Below are 19,462 nucleotides of genomic sequence, written 5' to 3'. Positions count from 1 at the left end.
GAGCCTGAGTTTAAGGGATTTAGGTATTTAACAGCATGATACCTAGACTTAAACTGTTTTATTGCATGTTAAGGGTCCCGGACATAGCTAGCACCATTGGAGACAAATATGATGGGTTAAAAGAATAGTGTGTAAGGTAAATTTTAATTACATCTGGCCAGTGTAATTATGAATTTACAGGTATACATCTGAACTTGAATACTTCATTATATTTGGGAATGTGAATACGTGATTATTAACACTAAACTTTGCAGATGTCTAGTCGAACTAGAAGATCTGAAAGAGTGGCTCGTCCAGAATCTGAGGAAAGGGAAAAAACACCCGTAAATCTACCGACTAACATTTCTGGAAATAGAGGTCAGGGAAGAACAAGGGAACGAGGCAGAGGAAGAAGCCAGTCTCAGGAAAGGGGTCGGACCAAAATACATTCTGAACATGAGGAATCCCACTCTGGGAATGTTCAAGAAAGGTCGGTGCCACATCCTGAATATATAACTAGAGATATGTTGGCAGAGGAAATGGGGAATTAGCGGGAAACTCTGACGTCCATCATGGGAATACCGGCTAGGGTGGAAACAGAAAGAGTGGAAGTTTATCCCTCTACTCCAATCACTCAGAATAAAGAAGGAGATATTAAGATGTTTTTAGCATGCAAACCACCAACCTTTTTTGGGGAGAGAGATCCAGTGAAAGCTATGTGCTGGATTTAGGAAATGGAATCTGTGTTCAACACCATTCGGTGTTCGGAAACAGATAAAGTTCGATTTGCTGTTTCGGTATTAAAATCAAATGCTTTATTTTGGTGGGAAGTTGAATCGTCTACCAGAATGGATGTTTTACAGACTTTGTCTTGGGTAGAATTTGTGGATAGATTTAAAAATYAATTCTGTCCTAAAACAGCAGTAAGACAAATGGAGGAAGATTTTCTGAAGTTAGAGCAAGGGAATGGAACARTTCGGGAGTATACCGAAAGATTCATTGAATACTCTCGTTTTGCCGAACATTATGTTTCGACTGAATCNATATATATATATTATATTACACACTTGCATATTAAGAAATGCATAGTGTGTGTGTGTGGATATATGTATGTATGCATGGTATGTGTAGATGCATGTATGTGCATGGGTTGTATGGGAAGAAGAGGCTGTTAGCCGACCTTCCATTTTTTGGAAGTGTATAAAAGGAGGGCTTGGCCTTCATATTTTCTCTTCTTGATTCTGATTAAAAGCTGTGTGATTTAAAAGAAGAGAGTTGGCCGGATTATTTCTGTTTGGAGATTCAAGTTGATCTGAAGACTTTGATTTCAAAAGCTTGATAAGGTGAGTAGTTTCTAAGACTCTTTTGCATAAAAATTATTATTGGTTTCATATGAATTTTGCTTGAATATGGATAGAAATAAGTCTTTTTGCTCTAAGTGTTTATCCGGATATTAAACCGGACAAGGTTTGACCGTACTATTTTATATCGGACAAAGGTTAATCGATGTATTGTCCGGATTATCTTAAATCGGTTAAGTGTTGATCGGGTTATGATTGGTAAGAAAAGTTATCTTTTTAAACTGAGAAGTAAGAATACGACCAAATAGTTGCCGGATTATTTTAAATCGGCTAAGTAATGAGCGGGGTATTGACCGGACATGTTATCCGGACAAAGATGGTTTATATTCTAAATGATAAATCGTTCAAGCTTTATGCGGGGTATTGACCGAATTTGTTATCCGGACAAAGTTGAAATTTGTTCAAGTCTTAAATCGGACAAAGCTTAGGCTGTGTTATCCGGATAGTTGACCGGATTTGAAGTCCGGCTAAGTCAAAGTTGACCGGATTTGATGTAATGTTGTGTTTTCAATGAGAAATGTTATTTTATCATAAAAAGGAAATTTTGAAAGAAATATTTTTGTATTGATAATAATTTCAATGGCTGCATTTCTTTTATGAACTTATTCTGTGAAAATATTTTGATGAGGAAATAAGGGTGGAATATCAAGGAGAGGTATACCATGGGATAAGGGTGGCATATCAAGGAGAGGTGTACCATGGGATAAGGGTGGCATATCAAGGAGAGGTGTACCTTTGGATGTGTGTTGTATGATATAACTCATTCTATTATATCCTTTAAGACTACCGTGGTCCGGAGTCTTTATTTCTTTGTGACTTAAAGATTTAGGATCAAGGTTCGTATCGGAAATTGTAGTTTGGATGTTATTGAGGAGAAAATATCAGGTTTGGCCTGAAGCTTTATGTAAACCTTGTTTGATTTGAGAAGGTTTAAAAGTGACATTATATGAAACCTGATTAGTACAAAGGTATGAGATTTGAATAGCTAAGTGTTTAGCTGGAAAAGATATTATGATCACGTGTTATGTCTTTAATTGTTCATATATTTATATATATGAAAGGTTGTTTTCCATAAAAGTTTTTGGTGATTTACACCCTGCAATGACATAAATAGGGTATCTTACTAGACCTTTCGGTCTAACCCTCGTTTTGTGATTTAAATTATGTGTTGCAGGAGGTTCGGACAGTAAGGGGAAGGGAAAAGTTTAATATGTTCCTTTATGCGCTTCTGCTTGAAGAGCTGTTTTGATTGATTAGTACAAGAAATGTATTTTGAATTTTTGGACCTTGTGTCAGGTCATGTTAGATTCGTGTAGTAAGGGACCTGAATGGAATAATATCATGTATTTCTTTTGTATGAAATATGTATTACATGCAATGTGTGGGTTGAGACGTTACAGCCTAACCCCAAAATATATAATATATATAAATAAATAACTATAAAAGTATAAATCGTAAATATTAAAAATATATATTCACAATATATATAATATATAATAATATAATTAAGTCAAAAACTATTCAATATTGGACTCATTTYGAAGGTATTAACGAGACGATTATAATGGTGTAACTTGTTAAAATAAAAATATATTTTTTAGACATGTTTTAATTGATATACGATTATGTATGTTAATTTGATGAAGGTTTAAAATGAAACATTTAAAAGTAAAGAACGTAAAGTAAATTAATTAACTAATTATAGGGGTATAAAGTGTAAATTTAAAATTATAATTTAAAAAAATTGGTTCAATGTGAGAGGGTGAGTGTATGTGAGGAGAGGAGGGGGTGAAAAAGTGACGTAAGGATAGTATAAAGGGTATCTTGGTCATTTAGTATTTTAAGACTTTAAGACTTTTAAGACTTTTAAGACTTTTGCTAAATTTGCTTAATAAGATAGCATAAATAATACCCTTTTCTCATATTTAACCACTTTCCATGGAATATCTTCAAATATATAAGAATCAAGTAAAATCATAAATCATGTAGATCAAGTTCCACATTAGCAATTCTGTACCTAAGCACATTTTTATAACACACATGTAAAGATCTTACATTTATTAGCAAAAAGGGTAAAAAAAAATACCCAAATCTCCAAAGTACCTAAAATTAGTCAAAATACATAAATATCTAAAGTACATCAATAAGAATGTTACAACAGACTAAAATGAAGCATTTTGACATGTATAAAGTTTAAAACATTAAGATGAACTTACAAATGGGTTTTTAAGAAAACCCTAAAACTTAGTCAACAATGTTGGAAGGTTGGTGGAGAAGATGAAGCTCTTGTACTTAAAGCCACCAAGCTTGAATCTATAGCTCCAATCTCTACAATACTCTTAAAAGATTTAAAAATATGGAGGATAAATGAAAGGGAATCAAACAATGGGAGGTGGATAGATTTAATGAGGGTGGGCCAAGAGATTAGAGGGAGAAAGAGAAAAAAATTGATCTAGTAATAAATGAGAGAGTAGAAAATGGATGAATGAGAAATGAAGAAAAGTCAAATAAAATTTAGTTTAAGGGCATGTGGCTGCTGAAACCTCTCTGACGCGACCCTAGATTGCATAGGTTCCAGGTCGCGCACACACAGCGGTCTTCCTCCTTCCTGTCTTGAACTTTGACCTACTTGCTGCCCAAAGTCCCCGACTGTGAAACTTTTTTTGACGGTGTGAAACTTTTATTTGTCTTTTGATTTTTCCTTTATTAAGGTTTACCTAAGCACAAAGATTCGATGTAAAGGTTATTTCTAGCATAAATATTTATATAAAATCTGAAAAAAAATGTACCAAAAGTTTCAGGCATTACATAAAATCTAATAATGGTGTTGCTTACATTTATAGTAGTAACTTTAAAGACTTATGTTCACGTAGAAGTATCCCCGTCACTACACCACACCCGACTGTATGCAATTAAATGGAGTGGTGGAGCAAAAGAATAGGACATTGTTAAATAACGTCTTGTGTATGTTAGTTACATCTGTTTTTGCTAAAAAAAAATTGGGAAGATGCACTTCACATTGTTGTACACATTGTGAATCAGTTACCGCATTCACCTATTGGACGATTATAGAAGGAATTTGAGGAGCAAGGATAATATACATTTGAAATACATACATGTATTTGGTTTTCCTGTGTATATTTTACGTGATAGGTTAGGACAAGTTGGATCCCAAAGCTACTAAAGGATTCTTACTGAGCTATACAGATGGAATTAAGGATCACTAAATCTGGAACCTGACCTGAAAGGTGATTTATTCTTGGCATGTTACCTTTGATGAGTTGGTTTAAGTTTAATCAGAATCGATAGCCCACTCAAAAACCAGAACTTATCTTTTATGTTTGTCCTACAGTCGATGGACATGAGATAATTGTTAGTCCTATTGTACCTAACTCATTTACTCATGGTTTTACTTTTGAGTCAGAATCTAAAGAAGATGTTCTCTACCATATATATCTACTTATGATCTGGTTAGACCAGTTTTGAAAGAAAATCTAAATGATGGTGAAGGATAAAAGGTAATAGAATTCAGTAGTACAAGGAAGAGCCAGAGAACTATCTTCTTCTTAATAGGTATGGTTATTGGGATCATGTAAATATGAGTTCTACTAACCAGCTTGAGTATGTTTTGCATGTTATACAGGATGATCCATTTGACTATTCAGGCGCCCTAGCTTTGAGCCACTATGCTAAGTGGTTAGGAGATATGCAAGAGGAAATGGAAGCTCTATCTAAGAACAATACTTGGGAGCTCTATCCGTTACCAAAAGGAAGTCGTGTGATTGGCTTTAAATAGGTCTTTAGAGTAAAACATGATAAGCGTTAAAAGTCTCGCCTATTGGTGAAAGGTTTTTCGTAGCAGAAGGATATTGAGTATGAAGATATCTATGCGCATATGGTTCGACACACATCTATCCTGGTCCTTCAGGTCCTTGAGGCAATTCAGGTCAGGAGCTCAAATAGTTAAATGTAAAAACAACTTTTTTGCATAGAGATCTTAACGAAACCATCTATATGAAGCAACTCGAAGGTTTCATATCTGATAAAAAATCTAGCTGGGTCTGTAAATTAAAAATGTTGCCTCAATAGTGGTGCAAGAAGTTTTGTTTATGTTGTTGTTTGGTTTTGTTCGTAGTGAGAAAGATGTTTGTGTCTATGATAGATCAAGAGATGACATTTATAGTTATTTACTTATTTATGTTTATGGCATGCTAATAGCGTGCAAGGATCGATTTAAAATCAACCATTTGAAAGATAGCTTGAAATCAAAATTTGAAATGAAGTATCGCGATGAAGCTTGTGTTATTTTTGGCATGGAAATTGTTAGGAATAAAAAGACCTATACTCTCATGTTGACAAACAGATATATGTTCAAAGGATCTTGAAGGAGTTTAATCTTGATAGAGTAAAGTCAGGGTCTATGCCACTTCTAAGACACATGAAGATTACAAAAGGTTGCACTAGTCAATGTAATTGGAGTGTTGAAAAACATGGTTAAATGGATTTTGCATAAATCAAGCTAAAAGGTACAAGTGATCAATGCATGTTGCTGAAAAAAAGGTCGGGCAACGTTCTAGGAAGCATGGGCTACTTGGCCCTCACACCATGTCGCATGTCGTTCCAGCAAAGACGTTCTGGTCGTTCTAGTCGTACGGAGGCCAATCTTGGGGCGCCATAGATCGCTCGACTCCAAGCAATGTCGCAAGCATTCCCAATACATATGCTTCAGCATCTGCACCACATTTTAGGAAACATAGGTAGCACAACACAAAGTCGACCGTGCCATGCCCCTGTGTCGTGGTTGGCACTCATAGCGCTTAACGGGCGACTTCTCTAGGTGACTTAGTTCACATGACAAATCCGCCAGGACACCTTGGATCATATAAAATCTTTGGGCTTTTGGGTTTTGTATTATAGCCTTTGTTCAGAAGATATCTTAATTTCCAGATTAGTTTCCTTTGTTCAATTAAGTTACCGAATATTGTAACTTTGTATTTTGGGAAATATTTGGATAGTTGATACGTTGATCTAAGGATCTCGTAAACGTGTTGCAATTGTTCTCGATTAGTAATAAAACGATCTCTCTTCTTATAGACATACATTATTGTCCCGATAGTGGTACCACGTTAAATCTCGTTTTCTTGATTTACGTGCGGCTTTGTTATTTGATTGTATATCTGCTATAGTTGTTATGTTTACATTTGTGGATCGGTGTGACTGATTAGACTGTCATACACTATATTCAGATCTTGTTAATCCTCCTTTGTTGTATCGAGTCAGTTTGCGATGTGATTCATTGTTATCTACTTAGGTTGTAACTCACTTGTGGAATATGATATTGTAAATGTGACCGACCCTTCATGGCTCACATAGTATCTCGGATTATCTTAAATTGGCCATTTCTAAATTTGAACTCACACACACACACACATATATATATATATATATAGAGAGAGAGAGAGAGAGAGAAAGAAAAGCGATCAAATGAAAATTGCCCTCATCTGTGTAAACCATGTAACCAATCTCATTCATCTATTTTCTTGACCAATGGTCAAGATTAGTTTAGGTTATATTAGGAAATTAAAAAAATAAATAAATAAAAATTTATTTTATAATCCCTATAAGGGCAAATGGTAACTTTGATAGCGATTTTATTAATGACAACCATATCATGTATATCGTAATATTAATGAAACAAAATCATTTGTAAAATAATATATTAATTTTATGTTCAGATATTATAAATAAAATTACATCCATCATTAAAATAGATCAACAATAAAAATAAAACACACTATAATCAATTTAACATAATGAAACCTTTTACATAATAAAAAAAATTTACTACTACATTTCGTAACCGAAATGGTTTCACAGTTCCATCAATACACAAATCAACATAATGTTAGATGAGACATTTGTCATTTTTGTGTTATTGGTAGATGGATCCGTTTCATTTTGATAATGAAATTGTTTCGTTGTTTACTAATTACACAAAATTTTCTTAGAAACCATTTCATGGTTTCACTTTCTTCAATCACCCAATTCATCTGCCAGCATGGTTTGATGAGTCATTTGTTATTTCACGCTATTGATAATGAAATTGCTTCACTTTTCGCTAATTACACAGGCTTTTCTTATCTTTTTTGAAATGGTTTCACTTCCTTCACGCACCCATTTCATGATACACTCATTTCATCATGCATCCATTTCATAATAATTTTCACTTACTCCATGTGCCAATTTCACCATGTATGAAACTGATTTCATGAATTTTTTTTTTGATTCTATTACTGATTTCATTGATTTATTATTCTAATAACTTACGATTTTCATGAATCTTGGCAATAATAAACCGAGACACAATATAAGAAAATCCAATTTTTAATATTATAATTTACTTAAATATTTAAATGTTACTATTTATAAAATTTTCTTTATTATGTTACCTTGATTAAGATTTGTTAATAACTTCCATATTTAATAGAAAACAATGCAAATGACCAATATACCCTTATTGATTAAACTTAATTAGAAAAAAATGAAATTTTCCTATTGGTTAAAATCAGTTTATACGATTTTTAAGAATTACGCGATTTTCATTTGAACGTATATATATATATATAACTCAAAATCAAAATCAAATAGAAACATATGAAAAGTTACAAACTCAATGAATTCATCCTAACCGCCCATTTTGTGTAATCTTTTCCACATTATCCATTTATATTTTTAAATCTAAATGGGCAATTTGGTCACTATACATCACTAGGAATTCAACTCATATCAACTTTCTTAAATCAAATTTATGAAAAAACTCATTGAAGTTATTGAATGCCCACACATTCAATTAGATAATCCCACTGATAGTTTGAATTGATATTTATCTCTATTATTACGTACTAGGTTCATTTCATGGAGATTTTGCTTTTGGACAGTATCATTCGATGATAATCATGTATCTCATAAAAATTAGGAGCAATATAATCCTTGTTAAAATTATAAGCTAAGTCATGTAATTATCTATGAGTTATCTTATTTATTATAGTTGATAAGTTATTAGTGTCGGTTTTTTTTGGATGGTTATTTACCAATAGTTGTGTTGGTTCATAAACCATATATGTTGGTTAACATTATGTCGCTTCATATGTGTATATATATATATATATATATATATATATATATGTATATATATATATATATATGTATATGTTTGTTGAATATGAAAAGTTGTTGCAGTAATAATAAAAAAATCCTTTGATCTCCAACCCTGTTTTTCTGTGTTATTTCTTATTTTGATCCAACAAAGTGGTATGAGAGCCGTGTTCAAAATCACAGAAAACCGAAAACCGCAGGAAAGATTAAAAGTCTAATGGCTTCAAACAACAATGTTTTTCAAGAGCAACTTCCGAAGTTAAACGGTAGAAACTATCACCAATGGAGTATTCAAATGAAGGTGTTCTTTGAATCTCAAGATATATGGAATTTGGTTGAGGATGGGTTACAAGAACCCAAGAATCCTACGGCTTCAACGTCCCAACAAAAGACATAATTAAAAGATCGGAAGAAAGATCGGAAAGCGTTATTTTTCATTTATCAAGCAGTAGATGAAGCCATTTTCGAGAGGATCTCAATGTCTCTTACATCAAAGGATGCATGGGATATGTTTTACAAGACCTACCGTGGAGAAGACAAAGTTAAAATGGTACGTTTGCAAACCTTACGTTGTGAATTCGATGGACTTCGGATGAGGGAATCTGAGTCCGTTGAAGATTTTTATAACCGTGTGATTACCCTTTCTAATCAAATGAGGATTAATGTGGAAGGGATTGAAGATAAAAGAATTGTAGAGAAGATTTTAAGAAGTTTGACTCGAAAATTCGAGTATGTTGTGGTTGCCATCGAATAATCAAAGGATTTGGCATTACTTTCTTTGGATATGAAAAGTTGCTGCAGTAATAATAAAAAATTCTTTGATCTTCAGCCCTGTTTTTCTGTGTTGTTTCCTATTTTGATCCAACAATCCTTACATAAAGACCATCCTATCCAACTTTCAGTGTAACAATTAAAAAATGGATCACTATGATGATGAACATCGATTATGTTATGAATCCTAGGATGTAAAATGAAGTGAATGAGTTGTTTGATTTTAACGGGGCTGTAGATTCTAGATTGAATGAAAGATTTTGAGATGAAAGCACAACCTCCATTGAACATGAACAAACTCACGAAACATACGTGAATATGGGCGTTGAAGGTTTAGACGAGTTAGAAGATTATACAGATATTAAAGGTATAATTTGATTTATTTATGTGTTACTAAATCGATGATAGGTTCCAAGTTTTTGTAAGAAATGCAATTAGGTTGCGTCACAGCCCTGAATGTAGTTTCATAAATGAAAGAACATGCATGTCATAGGTTCAAGTTTCTAATTCAATGATGTACGCGTAGATGTCCTATTTTTTAGTGATTTTAATGTGTATGTCATGTTATTTCATTGGTGAACAACGCATAGTTTCAAAATTTATATCACTTACTTTTAGTGTCAATTTTAGTGATACTGCTATGTATGCCTTGTCATTTCATCGGGGAACAATCGTATAGTTTCCAATTTAATGTACCAGGTTTGTGAGATTCAATTAACATATTGTAAAATAATGTAGTTAGTTTATGACACATAGATCTTTCATGCATGAAATAATACAATTCAACGTTATCATTCCTTGTAAATCAGCTCACCAGGGTCGGCATATGGATGAAACTTCGAAGGGATCCAAGTATAGGATCGGATTCCGAATGTTGTAGAAAAATGTAAACTGTTGTTAGTCGAGTCTTTGAAAATGTTTGAATCTGCCAAAACATGTACATGACATACGTGCTAAGAATGCCATATTTTATAGATGCGGTTAAACATCTTATCAAACGATATATTTTCTTCAAGTACATCATTTCACATTAAAACCACCCTCACCTCTTTTTCGTTCTTCATATTCGACCATCACCAAAAACTACTACCCGTATATTTTTCAAGCTAGGAGAGCTGTAATACATGGATCCAACCACCCCTCCAAATGATTTCTCTAGAAGAATCCAAAGGCTTGTTGAGGGTGAAATTAATAACTACACCTAGGCGATGACAAGGGATATTTAACTAGTCAGTTGGATTAGTTGCACCAACATTTGAAGGATGAATTCAAGAACAACCATTTGAATGTCAAGATGATCAAGAAACTGAATGAGAAATTGTGTAGCGAAAGATGGAGGAGCTAAGGCACGATGTAGAACAAGCAAATCGGAACTGTACTTATAAGGAATCATCCTGCCATGGACGAACACGTAGAAATCATGGGAAAGGGATCTGTTTGTGTAACACCCCATACCACACATTGGATGTAACACATATTTCATACAGAAGAAATACATGCTTATATACCATTCAGGTCCCTTAGTACAAGAAATCATTATACAGAATACATGCCTTAAAAATTCAAATACATTTCTTGCACTAATCAACGTTCAATAATCAAAACTGTAAATCAAAGACAAATCTTCACGTAGAAATGCATATAGGAAAATATTACATTTTCCTCTTTCCCTTACTGTCTGTACCTCCTACAATACATAGTTAAAATCACAAAACGAGGGTTGGATCGAAAGGTCTAGTGAGTTACCTTATTTATGTTATTGCAGGGTGGAAAGCACCAAAATCTTTATGAAAAACAACTTTTCATATATATAACAAATATATGAATAAATAGGAACATAATACCAGTACCTTTCCACTTTTCAATGCCAAGTATTCAGATTATTCAAATAACATACCTTTGAACCAACCAGGTTTCATATAATGCCACTTTTAAACCTTTTCTAATCAAACAAGGTTTATTTAAAGTTTCAGGCCAAATCTGTTATTTTCTCCATAATAACATCCAGACTATGATTTTCAATAAGAACCTTGATTTTAAATCTTTAAATCACAAAAAAATTAAGATTCCAGACCACGGTAGTCTTAAGGGATATAATAGAAAGAGTTATATCATACAACACACATACAAATGTCACCCTTATATCAAATGTACGTCTCTCCTTGATATGCCACTCTTATTTCCTCATCAAAACATTTTACAAAAACAATTCCAAATAGACCGCAGTCAATGGAATTATTATCAATCCAAAATCATTTATATCAAATTTTCCATTTTATGATAAAATAACAATTTTCATCAATCAAGCATAAGGCATAATACAAATCCGGTCAACTTGGCTTGGTCGGACTTCATCTCCGGTCAAGTCTTGACCGATTTACCAAATCCGGATAATATACCGCCCAAGGCCTGTCCGATTTAACACTTGGAATCATTTCCAATACTTTTGTCCGAATAACAAGTCCGGATAATACATCGCCTAAGACTTGTCCAATTTAAAACAATCTGGTCACCACATGGTGTTATTCATACTTCTCCGTTCAAAATGTTTATTGTACTTAACATTCATAAATCGCTCAATGCTTGACCGATTTAAAACTAAACCGCTTAACACTTGACCGGTTTAGGGCTTAATCGCCCAACCCTTGTCCCATTTAAGAATAATCCGAACAATATACCGCCAAAGGCCTGTCCGATTTAACACTTAATCCGATTACCCTTTATCCGAATAAAACCCTTAAACAAATAATTGATTTCTTTCCAATAATAAACAACATTCAAATAAAACCAGTAACAAATTTTATGCGAAAAGGTATAGAAATCACTCACCTTATCAAGCCTTTTGAAAACAACCTTCTTGTAATGCAAAAGTAAAAAAATCCGGGCAAGCTTTCCCTTCTAAATCACTCAATATATTCAAAAATGGACAGAAAAATGTTAAGGAGGCTTAACTCCTCTTTTTATACTTTCCTCTTCAAGAAAGTCGGCTACTAAAGCCTCCCCCCCCACATGCATGCATACATACACCATGCTTACATGAGACTCTAGTACACACACATGCAAAAACACAAGTACATAATCACACATACATATACACCTATGCATGTACTTCATTATGTATATAATTATGCCCACATATCTAATGCATACTCATTTATGCATATAATTTCACATACTAGCATGATCAAATATAAGAATTTATCATGCTGTCACATAAACATTTTGTAACATATAATCATGTATTTATTACCTCGGGTGATAACCAAGATCCAGTTATCACATTATCCACCCCTCAAAAGATTTTCGTCCCGGAATTCCTTTAATCAAAAAGCCAAGGGTATTCTGATCTCATATTTGACTCTAATTCCCATGTTGCTTCCGGTCCTTTGTGAAACTTCCACTGAACCTTAACCAGACATATCCCTTTGTTTCTCAACACCTTGATCTTTTGGTCAATAACAGCTTCCGGTGTTTCCACAAAGTTCAGCTTACTGTCTAATTTAATCTCTGGCAACGATACAACTAAATTTGGATCAGCCAAACATTTTCGCAGATTCGACACATGGAAAGTGTTGTGAATCAGACTCAGCTCTTCTGGCAACCGTAACTGATATGCTACTGGTCCAATTCGCTTACATATTATGAATGGCCCCACATACCTTGGACTGAGCTTACCCTTTTTCCCAAATCTGATGATACCCTTCCACGACGAAACTTTCAGCATCACAAAATCACCTACACAAAATTTGATCGACTTTCGACGATTATCTACATAACTTTTCTGGCGATCTTGTGCTGTTTTGATTCTTTCGCGGATCTGTTCGATCTTTTCAGAAGTTTCTTGGACAATTTCAGGACCTGTCAGCTGTCTTTCACCCACCTATTCCAACATAACGGCGTTCGGTATTTACGTCCATACAACACTTCATACAGTGCCGCTTGGATGCTGGAATGGTAACTGTTGTTATATGCAAACTCTATCAATGGCGAGTGATCTTCCCACGATCCCCCGAAGTCAATAATACAACTTCTTAACATATCTTCAAGAGTCTGGATAGTTCTTTCACTCTGCCCGTCAGTCTATGGATGATAGGCTGTATTTAGTCGGATTTCAGACCCCAAAGCTTTATGCAACCCTTCCCAGAACTTCGCAGTAAACCGACTATCTCTATCAGAAATAATAAATAATGGAACACCATGTCGGGTAACAATTTCTTTGATGTAAATCTGTGCTAGCTTCTCTACAGAGTACTTCTCTCTTATTGGTAGAAAATGCGTAGATTTAGATAAACGATCAACAATTACCCAAATCGCGTCATACCCCTTTGGAGTTCGAGGCAACTTCATGACGAAATCCATAGTAATGTTCAATCTTAACCTGTAAACATGTCAGACACTGTTCCACATATCTAGCTATGTCTTTCTTCAATCCGGGCCACCAATAAAAAGATTTCAAATCTCTATACATCTTATTGGTGCCTGGATGAATAGAGTATCGGGACTTATGGCTTTCATTTAATATTGTATTTCGGATATGTCCAAAACATGGTATCCAAATTCGCCCTTGAAAACACATTAGTCCTTCATCATTATGTTCCAAGGTTGAAATCATCTTACCCAACCTTTCTGTTTTAACAAATTCTTCTTTCATAACTTCTTGTTGGCATCTTTGAATTTCCTTACGAATGTTGGGGATCAAGTTCATTCTCATTGCCACCGCTTTAATGGTTCCACTCTTTTCTTTCCTACTTAAAGCGTCAGCCACCACGTTAGCTTTTCCTGGGTGGTAAAGGATTTCACAATCATAGTCATTAACTAGTTCAATCCACCGATGCTGTCGCATATTTAATTCCTTCTGGCTGAACATATGTTGTAAACTTTTATGGTCAGTATAAATCTGACACTTTGTTCCCAGAAGATAGTGTCTCCAAATTTTCAGAGCAAGCACCACTGCAGCTAATTCCATGTCATGGGTTGGATATTGCTTCTCATGATCTTTCAATTTTCTTGATGCATAAGAAATCACTTTTCCTCTCTGCATCAAAACACATCCTAACCCTAACTTTGATGCATTGCTGTAAACCACAAAGTCTTCAGATCCATCTGGTAGAGTTAATACCGGTGCATTGCAAAGATGATCTTTTAATAATTGAAAGGCTTCTTGCAGTTCTCCTTTCCACTGGAATTTAACGTTTTTCCGAGTCAATTTAGTCAATGGCACGACTATTTTAGAAAAGTTTTGAATGAACTTACGGTAATAACCAGCCAATCCCAAAAAGCTTCGGACTTCAGAAGGATTTTTCGGAGCTTCCCATCTTGCAACTGCCTCTATTTTTGTTGGATCCACTTTTACCCCTGTTTCTGAAATAACATGACCCAAGAATTGAACTTCTCTCAACCAGAATTCACATTTAGACAATTTTGCGTACAACTTTTCTTTTCTCAACAATTCCAATATCAAACGAAGATGTTCTGCATGCTCTTCTTTGGTTTTTAAGTATATAAGAAAATCATCGATAAATACAATAACAAATTTATCAAGATATTCCTTACATACTCTATTCATTAAATCCATAAAGGCCGCGGGTGCATTAGTTTAGCCGAACTGCATAACTAAGAATTCATGATGCCCATATCTAGTTCTGAATGCTGTTATGGCAATATCTTCTTCCCTAACTTTGAGCTGATGATACATTGACCTTAAATCAATCTTGGAGAAATAACTTTCTTCCACCAATTGGTCGAACAAGTCATCAATCATCGGTAAATGACATTTGTTCTTGATTGTCAGCTTATTCAGTTCACGATAATCTATACACATTCGCATAGACCCATATTTCTTTTTGACAAATAAGACCGGAGCASCCCAAGGTGAAGTGCTGGGTCTAATAAATCCCTTGTCAGTTAAATCTTTCAACTGTACAATCAATTCCTTCAATTCAGATGGAGCTAACCGGTATGACGCTTTTGCTACTGCTGCAGCCCCTGGTACTAAATCAATTCGGAAATCAATAACTCTGTCTGGTGGTAATCGAGATAAGTCTTCTTGAAAGACTTCTGGATATTCACTAACAATCGGAATAGATTCCTCTTTTCTCTTCTCTTTCTTCCTATCAATTATGTATGCCAAATATCCCTGACACCTTTTTTGAATGCTTTTCTGAGCTTTCATTACTTACAAAATACTGGTATGGTGATTCTGACTATCACCATAAATAACAACTATTTCTTGGTCTGGCAGCGTTATTCTGATCATTTTCTGATTACAAACAATACTAGCCTGATACCTTGCCAACCAGTCCATACCCACCACTACATCAAATTCTTTCATCGGCATGGGAAATAACCGAATCGGAACTTCACAGCCCTCAATCATAATATTACAGTTATTAAACACACTTGTAACAGTTTCCTGACTATTAGCAGTATCAACTACTAATTCATCATCAAGTATCACAGAATTTTAGACATGCATTTTGAGCAAACAGTGGTGATACAAACGAAAAGTTTGCACCAGAGTCAAATAACACGTTAGCACGTATTGAATTCTGGAGGAAAGTACCTGTAACTACATCCGGTGATACTTCTGCCTCGTTCTTAGTCATCTGGAAGGACCGTCCTCGCGCCCCTCCTTGCCCTCCTCTATTCACAGTAGGTCTTCCCCGAGTACCCAACGCGTTACTTCCCATTGTCAGTTGTGGAGTTCTTAACAATGGACAATTCGGTCGAATATGATCTGGGGAATTGCAGTTAAAACACCTTCGATTAGCTGGGCAATTTCTGGACAGATGGTCTGCTTTACCGCACTTATAACACTTTCTTGGGTCTGTTTTCCACTCACCCTAATGTATCTGTCGGTATTGCGTGTAAACTTTCTCACCGACCTTTTGCTCGGATTTATTATCATATCTTATCATTTTTGGTCCTCGGAAATATGAAGGCCCTTCCCACTTTCTCTGTTGTACAACTTTTCCTTCTAGCTGTCGGTTCTTATTTCGTTTGGTTACTTCGGCAGCATCTACCGTCAATGAAAAGGTATTGGGGTTCATGGAAATTACAAACTCTCTGATTGAGGGTTTCAAACCCCAAATATACCTTTCTATCTTTATGGATTCTGTTGAAACGTAGTGTTCCGCAAAGCGAGAGTATTCAATGAATCTTTCGATATACTCCCGAACTGTTCCATTTCCCTGTTCCAGCTTCAGAAAATCTTCTTTCATTTTTCTAACTGTTGTCTTAGGACAAAACTGGTTCTTGAATCGGTCCACGAATTCTACCCAAGACAAAGTCTGTAAAACATCCGTTCTAGCCGATGATTCAACTTCCCACCAGAATAAAACATTTGACTTTAATACAGAAACAACAAATCGAACTTTATCTGTTTCCGGACACCGAATGGGGTTCTATACTGATTCCATTTCTTTAATCCAGCACACGGCTTTCACTGGATCTCTTTCTCCAAAAAATGTTGGTGGCTTACATGCCAGATACATTTTAATATCCCCCTCTTTGTTGTGAGTAGCTGGCATCGAGGGATGAATTATATTCTTTCTGTTTCTACCCTGGCTGGAACTCCCATAATAGAAGTCAGAGTTTCCCGCAACTTCCCCATTTCTTCATCCAACATGTCCCTGGTTACATATTCAGGGTGTGGCACTGATTTCTCCTGAACATTCCCAGAGTGGGATTCTTCATGTTCAGAATGTACTTCAGTCCGGCCCCTTCCCTGAGACTGACTTCTTCCTCTRCCTCGTCCTCTTGGTCTTCCCCGACCTCTATTTCCGGATGTGCTAGTCGGAAGATTAACGGGCGATTCTTCCATTTTCTCAGATTCTGGATGAGCCATTCTTTCAGATCTTCGGGTTCGGCTAGACATCGGCAGATTTTAGTGTTAATAATCACGTATTGACATTCCCAAATATAATGAAGTATTCAAGTTCAGATGTGTACCTGTAAATTCATAATTACACTGGCCATATGTAATTAAAATTTACCTTACACACTGTTCTTTCAACCCATCATATTTATTTTCAATGGAGCTAACTATGTCCGGGACCATTAACATGCAATAAAAACAGTTTAAGTCTAGGTATCATGCTGTTAAATACCTAAATCATTTAAACTCAGGCTCTGATACGACTTTCTGTAACACCCCTTACCACACATTGCATGTAACACATATTTCATACAGAAGAAATACATGCTTATATACCATTCAGGTCCCTTAGTACAAGAAATCACTATACAAAATACATGCCTTAAAAATTCAAATACATTTCTTGCACTAATCAACGTTCAATAATCAAAACTGTACATCAAAGACAGATCTTCACGTAGAAATACATATAGGAAAATATTACATTTTCCCCTTTCCCTTACTGTCCGTACCTCCTGCAATACATAGTTAAAATCACAAAACGAGGGTTAGATGGAAAGGTCTAGTAAGTTACCCTATTTATGTTATTGCAGGGTAAAAATCACCAAAATCTTTATGAAAAATAACTTTTCATATATATATATATATATATATAATAAATATATGAATAAATAGGAACATAATACCAGTACCTTTCCACTTTTCAATGCCAAGTATTCAGATTATTCCAATAACATACCTTTGAACCAACTAGGTTTCATATAATGCCACTTTTAAACATTTTCTAATCAAACAAGGTTTATTTAAAGTTTCAGGCCAAACCTGTTATTTTCTCCTCAATAACATCCAGACTATAATTTCCAATAAAAACCTTGATCTTAAATCTTTAAATCACAAAGAAATAAAGATTCCAGACCACGGTAGTCTTAAGGGATATAATAGAAAGAGTTATATCATACAATACACATACAAATGCCACCCTTATATCAAATATACACCTCTCCTTGATATGCCACCCTTATCCCATGGTACACCTCTCCTTGATATGCCACCTTTATCCCATGATACACCTCTCCTTGATATGCCACCCTTATCCCATGGTACACCTCTCCTTGATATGCCACCCTTATTTCCTCATCAAAACAATTTACAAAAATAATTCCAAATAGACCGCAGTCAATAGAATTATTATCAATCCAAAATCATTTATATCAAATTTTCCATTTTATGATAAAATAACAATTTTCATCAATCAAGCACAAGACATAATACAAATCCGGTCAACTTGGCTTGGCCGGACTTCATCTCCGGTCAAGTCTTGACCGATTTACCAAATTCGGACAATATACCGCCCAAGGCCTGTCCGATTTAACACTTGGAATCATTTTCAATACTTTTGTCCGAATAACAAGTCCGGACAATACATCGCCTAAGACTTGTCCGATTTAAAACAATCCGGTCACCACATGGTCGTATTCATACTTCTGCTTTCAAAAATTTTACTATACTTAACATTCATAAATCGCTCAATGCTTGACCGATTTAAAACTAAACCGCTTAACACTTGACCGGTTTAGGGCTTAATCGCCCAACCCTTGTCTGATTTAAGAATAATCCGGACAATATACCGCCCAAGGCCTGTCCGATTTAACACTTAATCCGATTACCCTTTATCCGAATAAAACCCTTAAGCAAATAACTGATTTCTTTCCAATAATAAACAACATTCAAATAAAACAGTAACAAATTTTATGCGAAAAGGTATAGAAATCACTCACCTTATCAAGCATTTTGAAAACAATCTTCTTGTAATGCAAAAGTAAGAAAATCTGGGCAAGCTTTCACTTATAAATCACTCAATATATTAAAAAATGGACAGAAAAGTGTAAAGGAGGCTTAACTCCTCTTTTTATACTTTCCTCTTCAGGAAAGTCAGCTACTAAAGCCTCCCCCCTCACATGCATGCATACATACACCATGCTTACATGAGACTCTAGTACACACACGTGCATAATGACAAGTACATAATGACACATATATATACTTTTGTATCTAACAGACCTAAAAAAACCCTATTTTATTAAGAGTCTAAACACGTATTAGTTAATTACATATGAAAATAAAATATATAAAATGTTAATTAGTTGTTCAATTTAAAGGCTACGTTTGGAAAAAAAAATTTAAAAAATATGTTTGATAAAAATTAGTTTATAAACATGTAAAATGACATAAAATGACATCTTGAATAAATAGTCAATTGCAAATATTTAATAATATAATTCAAACAAATTTTTAAAAATACAATTAAAAATAAATTTCT

This window comes from Cynara cardunculus (genome assembly GCF_001531365.2).
Source record: "Cynara cardunculus var. scolymus isolate 2C chromosome LG 12, CcrdV1, whole genome shotgun sequence".
In the NCBI taxonomy this organism is placed as follows: Eukaryota; Viridiplantae; Streptophyta; class Magnoliopsida; order Asterales; family Asteraceae; genus Cynara; species Cynara cardunculus.
This window is presented reverse-complemented; position numbering follows the sequence as displayed.